Source organism: Solanum pennellii, chromosome 1, assembly GCF_001406875.1.
Source record: "Solanum pennellii chromosome 1, SPENNV200".
In the NCBI taxonomy this organism is placed as follows: Eukaryota; Viridiplantae; Streptophyta; class Magnoliopsida; order Solanales; family Solanaceae; genus Solanum; species Solanum pennellii.
This window is the reverse complement of record NC_028637.1, coordinates 86733627-86743987: the sequence shown is the minus strand read 5'-3', so window position 1 is coordinate 86743987 and position 10361 is coordinate 86733627. Positions and strand designations below refer to the sequence as shown.

Below are 10361 nucleotides of genomic sequence, written 5' to 3'. Positions count from 1 at the left end.
CCCTTCGGGAGAGTCTCAACCCTTCATTTCCTGTTCACACCTTTAAAACCCAACATTAATCTCGACAAATAATAAGTGAAAAACAAATACATCACTCTCTAATATTCTAGTAATGAAAGTGTTATTCATACATATAATCATATTATGCCTTGTAATTTTGACACAAATTCTCTGTTTTTATTAAACCTTCTATAGTCTTCCACAAACAAAAAATTGTATCATATATAAATCTTTGAAAGATTTGAATTTATAGAAAAAAGTATAGCTTTGGAATATGAAAATTCACTTACAGAGTTGAAAGGTCAAGACTTACAACAAAATTAAAGACAAATATTAATTAAGAACGTAAAATTAATTTGAAAGATGAAATAGTACATGTATCTATTTAATTTACATACTTCAAATACAATTGTTCAATGGACATCCCCAAAGAGAAGTATTATAGAGGAGAAATTCGTGCGGATGAAATGATACCTGATGTGGTGGTGGAAAGTGTACGTAACACAAATTGTTTTTTCAATGAAATTTTGTAGCCCTTGCAAGGATTGTTCAACCATAGTTGTGGACGAGTTAAAGGACATATATCCTCAAGAATTATGATTTTCACAAGTGATTCATAATTGTATGAAGGAATTTGAGTTGGAAAGAATGGAATTCTTGAAGAAAGATCCGATATGGACTTGGATGGTGATAAAGAAGAAACACGATGACAGTCCCATAATATGATTACTATGCGTCTATAAGTTTCTCATCATCAAAAACAACTTCTTTCTAACTGTTCACCACAGAAGCATAGCTATGCACCAATGCAAAATGAAACACGAAACATCAATGAAATGAAGAAATTTGAATCAAGCACAAGGAAAGTTAAGCCGTTAATCCTTGGTCGATGCCCCTTAATGCTTCAAACTAATTTCTTTTGAGACATAATTGAGTTTTTGAAATCTATAAAACTCTTCACATTTTGGTCTAGGATTAACAAATGAAAAGTTTGATGCTTCAATCTGTAGACGGTAAATGCAGAGGCATTCTAGCTGGATCAAGCTCCCAGAAACCTCGCAAACTGCCACGTCTCTCTTCTGTCAGGCGAAAAGCAGGAATTTGATGAGAAAACCTAAGATGCTCGGATACACATATTTTCACTACTCCGCCAGTCTCTTCTTGTTCTTCCACTTGAGGCTTGTAGACAGACTTGAAGCCTTTTACCCACACCAAGAACTTCACGTCTATAGAATTATCAGAAACAGAAACATTCACTATTTCAACAATCTCATATTCAAAATCTTCTAAATTACCTTTTAGATAAGATCTTGTATACTCCGCTCTTTACAGATTCTGTTGCTACTACATGTGAAAAGTTGTCTGTTACAGTATATTTGTTCAGCCTACGGTTTCCAAACTTAAACAGCCAAAAACCAATTGGCATTGTTTTATCATGCCACTGTTTTGTAATTTTAGGGAGCGGACACCCATACAACCATGCCACATGCAACACAAACTCAGGGAGAAGATCTATCTTCTTTATCTGACCATAGTACCGGGGCAATGCATCTTCATCGCTGTATATCGCCCAACATTGACCAATTTGAAACTTCTCCGGTGATCTGTCAGCAGCAAATATGTAAAATTCAGGTTCAGGAACCTGATTAGGTACTGATGCGACCAAGTTTTCAGCAGAATTTACAGAATCAATGAAATAGCTGTCGCTTTTTGGTCTATGGATTCATCAGAAACGCCTACTTCGTCAGGAGGTAAGGAGGCAGGGTCTAGTTCAAAAGTTCCTTCAAGAACATCATCCCTCTCCATCCCTGTCATCTTAAAAGAAGGAACTCTATGAGAGAATCTAAGCATCTCATTTTCAGGAACTAGAAATGGGTCTCCGGCTCGATGAAAAAGACAAGTGAAGCCTTTTGCTTTAACCAAGTATGCAACACGCACACCAATAGCATCAGCAAAGTCTGACAAGACCTCTACAAACTCATAGTAGAACTTCTTCTTGCTCTCAAGACGAGAACACCAATTTAAATCCCAATCTCTAAAGATGGCCCAAGTTTCTCCTTGCAGTGGAAATATCTTTATGGCACCACAGCTATGTCTATTTATTGCACATACCAAATGTGAGAAGATAGGAAGATCTTTAATGTCTTCCAAGTTTCCCTTTCTGAACCTACCACAAGAAGCTGGAAGGCCCTCAGATAGCCATTTGGTTTCATCTTCATTCAGCGGATCTGGCTCTAACCAAGTTATGCGCAACTTAAATGCAGGAGATAAAATCTTCCTGATGACCGCATAAAATCTAGGCATGGCGTCCAGATTATCATAAACAGCCCATACTTGCCCATCCTTAAAGCAGGACTCGTCCTTGTCCTTGTCAAAATCACTAAAATCCGAAAATGCACATTCAATTATTTTTGGGTCAGTTATAGTAGAAGTCCCTACATCTGAAGGAAGATTAACACTTTCTTTTAAAGGTACATCCACTCTTTCATTTGCAATCTCAGCTTCCTACAAACTGGCCTTCAATTTCTTCTCCTCCCCCTTTGGAGTTCCTCGATGAGACAAACGCTGAATGTCGGATTCCTTAGTAGGAGAGGGATATCCAACTCCCTTATATCGCTTAAAAGGACCTTCTTGTTCATCTTCATCACTTAAATTATCACTTCTTTTTGCAGTCTCAGTCTCCATTTCTGTGTTCTGCAAGCTCTCTTCAGAGGAAAAAAATGAGTTTCTTCCAACCAAAAAACCTGTTGCGGAAATAAGTGCATCGAAATCACCACACACAACAATTGTGAAATGCAGATTCTAGCCTCAATCAAGCAATGATATACTAGGCAATCTTATAAATCGAAATTCACCGTACCGAGTATCGATCTCCAGCAACCACCAGAACAAACTGTGAATCAGGAACTCAAATTTAGAAAAAGAAAAATATCTAAGAGTGAAGAATGTTCTTGATATTCAAAGAGTACTCAGTACAAAGAAAAGAGGTGATATATATAGCTCTTCATCTTGTATTAGTAACTAAATTCTTCTAAAAAACTAACTGACAATTGGTTATAACTAACTTTATGATAACACTAATCTACCCTTATCCCTTTTAACTGCTTTAGTATTTTAACTAAATTGTATTGATCATAAATATTTTCTTACCACAAATATCTCTCGATCAAGTATAGTAATTTTCAAACGTTCTTCTCTCGAGTGAACCGTAGCATACCAATCAATCTATTCACTTAGCTCACGTCAAAACTTCATAGCGACACAGAAAAGAAGACAAAACAACAGAGCCCTACTCAACACAGGATTGGATAAAGAACAAAAAAGTAGTGCCCCAGTGGTTTAACCAAGAGAATTCAGGCCGTCGAGGGTGTATAAGTTGCTCCTCATCAAATACAACTCCTTTTCGATTTACTACCATAGAAACAGAGCAACTGCAGTGTAATTAGAAGATCAATCTGTTGTAAATTTCACACAACAGTGCTCTTTCTTCTTGTCTTATAAATTGTGAACAGCGTAGTATCATTCACATGACTACTATTTTTTACAAGATATAATATAGTTGCAAATTCCTAAATGATGTTGTATTCATGCTTTAAACTTCTGTTATATATAACTCAGAATTTCATTGTTATCTTTTATCATACTAGTTTTAGAAAACGTGCGTTGCACGTTTGTCCCTTATTATTTAATTTCTATACACTAAAAAGTTGTTATAAAATAGGAAATGCTGAAATTAACGGTAGTAGTTTTACCATTTATATTTTATTCACTAAATAATAAAAGTATACTATGCAGAAGAACATATGCTCTAACATTTTTTGTTATCCTTCCTTTGCAGTTTCTTATTCTCTTTTCTTTTCAGGTTGATTTGTGCAATTTTCTTCCTATTTTAACATCAACCTTTGTAAATTGGTTCTTAAAAAGCATATTGAAATTTTAACTTTGAATGTGTTTTTACATAATATTCAACTTTCAATTTTAAAAAATTATGGGTATGAGTAATAATTAACATCCAATAGTTAGGCAAAAGAATATCACATTCTCTTAAATAAAATAATATCTCTAAGGCAAAAGTAGACATTCTAATTTAGACAATTACTACTTAACTATTTACGGGTCAAGCCAATAATCTGGAGATTGAAGTTTAATAATTTTTCAGCCATAAATAAAATTTTACATCAACAATAAATAGCTTCTCATCATAGTAAATAGACGTTTGTTACACACAATTTATAAGTTCAAAAAGACCTTATCAATTTTGTACTTATGCAAATGATNCGTCAGGGTGCCCCGAGAAGATTTTGGTTAACGAACGACTGCGAACCCGCATAATCGTCCTTTAGTGGAAATGTAACAAGTCGTTTGACGGAAGTATGTATGCTATGCATGCAACAGTTTAAAAATCTAAATAATTTAAACACTTAAACAATTAATTACAAATAATCAAACACGTTAATCCTAAGGTTAGAATCCTCCATTCTCCCCAGCGGAGTCGCCATTTCTGTTTTATCGAAAAAATTGATTTCGAAAAGAGTTAGTTTTATTTTCGACTTTTAGGAGTCGCCACTTAATTTTTTAAGAAAAATCAAGAAAACTTATTTTTTCAAAACAACTAAACAGAAAGTAATCGTTTTGAAAACTATTTTAAGGGTTCGAGATTCCTATTAGTATCTTAGGAAGGTGTTTAAGGCACCTAAGATACTCCGCTAAAACACGGTTTTCCGACGACTAACTATATTTGACTATTTTATTTAACTTTTGCAATTTTGAAGTTATTGATTTTTTATCTAAGACAAATTGACGAGTTTTGAAATACTTATTGTTTTTTTAAGATTTAGTTTTAACTTGATAAAATAGAAAGGCGCTTCAAAGGGAGTTTGGAGTTTTCTAGTCCTAACACTAACGATACTTTAAACAAATACAAGTAAGCAAGTAATAAGGAGAGAGAGAGAAAGAGAGAGAGAGAGAGAGAGAGAGAGAGATTTGGGTCCAACTTCGGTTCTGTTCGCCTTGACCGAACGTTGGACCCACTTGCTTTTTGGGTTTCGACCCATTTTGTACCTGTCCTAATCTAAATATACAAAATAAAATAAGAAAAGAAAAACGACAAGAGGGCTTATGCCCTTTACAAAAATAACAACAAAAAAAAATACAAAAAGGAAGGAAGTCTTCTAATCCGTTTCGGATTTCCTTCAATCTTCAAGGAATTGGGATTGGCGTATGAGTGCTTTGACGTGTTGACTTCAAGGACAGGAACATGTGAGTCTTTACGACTCTCTCGAAATGCAAAGAGGAGAGTTCATGGTGAACTCAAGCAGATTTTACGTGCCACATGGTAAATAAAAAGAAAATTAATATACAATTCAATGGACACATATGCAAGAGAATAAGCTCAACTTAATAAAATATGCATATCTTATCCAAGACGGATGCAGAACCACAAACAAACTTAGATAATCCTAAAAATGAGATATTCAAATTATACTCATGCGTAAAGGGAGAGCATAACACACAGGTGACCACCCATTTGACTTAATATAAGTGAAATTATATACTCAACAGATCATGCCATTATTTGCAATATATTGACGGCAATTATGTAAAGCTAAACCCAAAACAGAGATACAAACGAGAAGATTAATGGTTTTAAAATACCAAACAACTTCAAGATACGCATTCTGTTATGGAGACTTTCAGCACATATTTCAACGCATTACGGCATACTTGACACACGAAACAAGGATCAACGCATTGAACGAGCAGCATCACACACAACAGGTTAGACTTTCTACTAGAAGAAATCGACTGTCACAACTAGAATCATCGCACCAAAAGACATAGACGAGGGAAATATGTTATACAATACGAAGAAAGAAAGAACAAGAATAAGCTTTCTTTTTTTTTTTTTTTCATATCGAACCAGTTTGAAACAAATTCGAAGTTAAATCGACCATCATAAGCTGTTGGAGGAGGAGAAAGGACTCCATTCGCATTCCACAAACATACAAGAGCAATGTTGTGTTATGGGAACATTTCAACTTGAATAATCAGAAACTTGACCGAAAGCTAAGCTCGAAACGAAATGCCAAAGTACGCGAACTAACATTCAAACGGTGGCTCTCCAAAACGAAACCAAGTCGAGGCCAATATGATAAAATTTCTACCACGGCAAACTTGTAACAATAGAAAGCAACACATGACGAGCAAACGTAACAAGACAGAACTATAATACGACAGACTATATCTCGACCTCGGACCAAACCCAACAAGTATAACACACCTATATTCCCAGCAAACAAGCCATACATACTCTCATTCGATCATTTTTACGCATTTAATCCAAAACGAACGAAACGAAACGAACTTTATAGACAGCAACAGCATTCAAAGTACAAAACGACGACAACAAAACAAGGATATTATTGAAACCGGAAAACAGAACGAAGAGATAAGATGGGGCGAAAGAATTACATAAACGAGTTGTTTACCTCTTGAGGAGCAGCGACAGGGATGGGTGAGCAGGGGAAGCGACTTCAACACCGGAGCGCTATTTTAAAGGACTCCCACGAGCAAAACAGGGCAATGGAAAGCCGGAGAATCGAGCAAGTTCAAATCCTCTCCTATTTTGGAGTTTCTCGACCAGAACCCAGAAGGAAAAGAAAACAAGACCCTCGTGTTGTTATGAACGAGCTTGGAAGCAGCTGAAATTTCCAGAGAGGAAAGGACCTGCTGTGATATCTGTATGAAACAAGAAAAATCCAAACGGAAATTCGACCTCCAAAATTCCAATCAAAATTCCAACAAAACCTCTAACTCTCTTTTCTTCTCGCACTCTCAAGCAAACAGAAAGGAGGATCGAAGTATTTGTTCTTAGAAGCAGAACAAACCTAAGATTCAAAGAAAAATCCAATACTCAAAGTTCCAACCAAAAATTTCTAACCCTTTGAAAATTTCTTAAACCGAAAAAAGGTCCAACCCAAAAATTACTAACCCCTTGAAAATTTCTTAAACCGAAAAAAGGTCCAACCCAAAAATTACTAACCCCTTTTTCAGTCTAGGGTGGGGGGTTTATATAGGAAAACGATTTAGGGTTTCCAAAATTTGGGCGGGATCGACGATTTGAGGCCCATCTGCTATTCGAAATTCAAAAACAACCAAAATCTTATCCGAAATTTCAGAATATTCCTCGATTCCAAATCCTCCAAACGGCTTTGAGGCGAGGTGGAGGGTCGAGATGAGCCTTCCGTCCTTGGTACACGACGTGGCTCAATCTCGTGCTACCAAGGACGAACAAGGACGACTCCAGGCTGTTGAGGCGAGGGCGACTATTGTCCACTGTACGCTCGTACGAGCGCGAAGAGAGAGGGAAGGAGACGCGCGACTCGAGGACACGCGAAGGAGAAGACAAACCGGCTGTGAGAACTCCTTGCGCGTGAGTTGATTCGCGTTTGGGATGTTCTGTTTCTCCTGGGTTTGCGTCTGGGTGTTTCTGCGCGAGAGAGGGAGAAGCGTACGCGATGGCTCGCGTTGGGTTCGCACGAGGGAGGGAGTTTGGGAGAGATGGAGAGAGCGTGAGGGAGACGCGAGAGGGAGAGACGCGTCTGAGGAAGTTTCCATTTTTGGGTCTGTTTTCTGCGTTTTCTGGGGGAGTTCTGTTCTTTTTCATTCTGGTAATGGCGTGATGTGAAGGGGGGAAGAAGACAGGGATTGGGTCGGGTACAAGGGGGATAATTGGGTTGGGCCGATTTAGAGATTGGGAAGAGAGGATGGGGTGGAGTGGGCCTACGAATAAACAAAAGGAAATGGGCCGCCGGTACTGGTGGTGAAGTGGGCCTGGTAAATGTTTGGGATTAATTTGGGTTGAAGGGAATTAAGCTTAGTGGGTTTGGGCTGGGATTGAAAGTTGGGTTGAAGATTTAAAGTGGAAGAGGGGTTTTGGGCTGGGAGTGAGTAAACGAAAGTGGGCCTGGGATTGGAATAAGGTGAGGGGCCCAAATTTGGCTCTTCTAAATTAAATGGAAAAAGAGTTCAATTTAAATAATAGCCAATTGATTTAGAAACGAATTTGAGTATAAATTTCTTAACTAGCCCATTTATTTGGTAACACAACTATTTAAATTATAAAATAATGATTCAAAATATAGTCGTGATTTAAAGTAAACTAGTTTAATAGAACACTTTCTAAACTTAAGATATACATATATACGTATACATATACATATATATGTATATATATATATATATATGTATACATATTTTAATTTTCGCAAGATTTATAAAACTAATTGACTTAAAATGATTTGAAAAACTCACGGAGCTCGATAATTAATTTATACCAACGTGGGTCAAAAATTGGGTGTCAACAAATGATATAAACACTTGATATATTACGAAACACACTTACAACCATCACCATGATTGTTATGTCAATTATTTTTATTATTATATCGCATATACATCTTTTTAACCTTAGAGAAGTACTGTACAATATGATTTATGAGGAGTAAGAACAATGCTCTTTTTTTTCATAAAATTTCTCTTTGAATAATTAATATAGATTGAGCAACACAAACTTTTCAAAATAACTTATTCTAGATATATGACCAATTTGAGGAATGAATATTTTCACAAATAAATACTATACTAATAAGCTCAATAGATTATACAATATAAACAAAAAGTTAAATAAAAATCCAGGCTCACGGTCACTACTATGATCCATCCTTTATTGCCAATTCGGTGGCCCATTTTATTTTAGGGTGTGAATTTTTTATTTTTGTTTTAAGAAAATCATATGTGATTTTTCTCATTTTACTATTTCTCTCTCTACTATAAATAATAATCTCAAAAATATATTCATACAAACATAAAACACTATATCCAGAGTCGCATATCAAATTAACTGATTAATCTTTCATTATGAATTTCATTAGTGATTAAGAAATATAGTAGAACATGAATTGTATATCACTAAATTATTCATGTAGGACACAAGAAATTTCAATAGAAAAATAAAATAATAAGAAAGTATATCAAAATATTAAAAAAGGACATAAAAATACGTAGACTGGACATGGAGGAGTGGATAATAACAAAAGGAAATTATGCACATACAAAATGATGTGCAAAATTAATTTTTTCCTCCTCTTATCATTTTTATGAAGATCATTCTAGACATTTTATAGCAGTGGCTAGGTGACCTTTAAGTAGATAAAATGAATTTGCATTAAATTAGTTCAATGATTTTAGTCCATGTCAAATTTATTTAATGGAAAAACTCTTCAAATACTCTTTGTTTTTACAACAAAAGAGAAATTAATTATGAATGTGAATTTGATTCATGCACCTATCTAAATGAGTTATTTATTAAATATTGAATTACATTTTACAATATTTGTTTTAATTATTTTAATACAGGGGTAAAATGGTCATTCAACTTTGAGCTTTGAATCTTCCCCCTTATAATATAATATGATTAATTTGTCACGACCTAATTCACCAGGTCATGCAAACACCTACTCTAACACCTAGATAGGAAGATCCTTTCACCCCAAAATAAATTAGGTCATGCGAAAAGAAAATAAATTACTATAAAAGCTCTCTAACACTTTAAACTTTAATAAAACCTTTCACATTAGACCAAAACGCTCCCTAAGGAACTAGTCTAATTAGGTATAAGAGCTACTAAAAGAGTATAATTTATACAAGAAAATAGTACACAACTCCCACCATAAGAGAGGAAAAATATTGAAAGTTGTTGGAGATCATCATCGTTTTCACCTATGAAACATCACTGACCCTCCAACCAAACTATACTGTGTCATAGCAAGAACAATATCATACAAAACACACATACTGTATCCCATAGACTTCATCGATCGATCGAACCTACCACATAATACAAAGTAGACATTTAGTAGAAGCATGCAATATGAAATTTACCCCGTCCCAAGTCTCTATCCACATTTTTTTACCCTCCCAGGTATATTGCCTATAAACTAATGCACCTCGATCCCATGCCTCCCTTTTATACCACCATAATATCAAGTCCTAGCCTAACCCTTCTACAAGATAGAGATTCACGAATACAAGATCACCACTAGCCCTATCAACCAACCTACTACTCTCTCTCAAGTTCTCATGTCAACTTTGGCCCTTTCGGAATAGTACTCAACGCCTTAGACCAACACATCCATCTTGACTCACATCCTCATTATCATGTAAGTTCTAAAAACACTGACAACCATAAACGGTCCCAGCACTTCCGCGATGACATAGTCCAGACTCCAACTTAATAGTAACCAGCAACATGTTCCACATGGTCACATGCAAGCCATACCTAAGATAAAATCACCTTTCAG

The 10361-nt window shown here is 35.6% G+C and overlaps 1 pseudogene; it reads right to left on the bottom strand.

Moving 5' to 3' along the window:
* Positions 1-999: 999 nt before the first annotated feature.
* Positions 1000-2685, bottom strand: LOC107024468 (annotated as a pseudogene).
* Positions 2686-10361: the final 7676 nt, after the last annotated feature.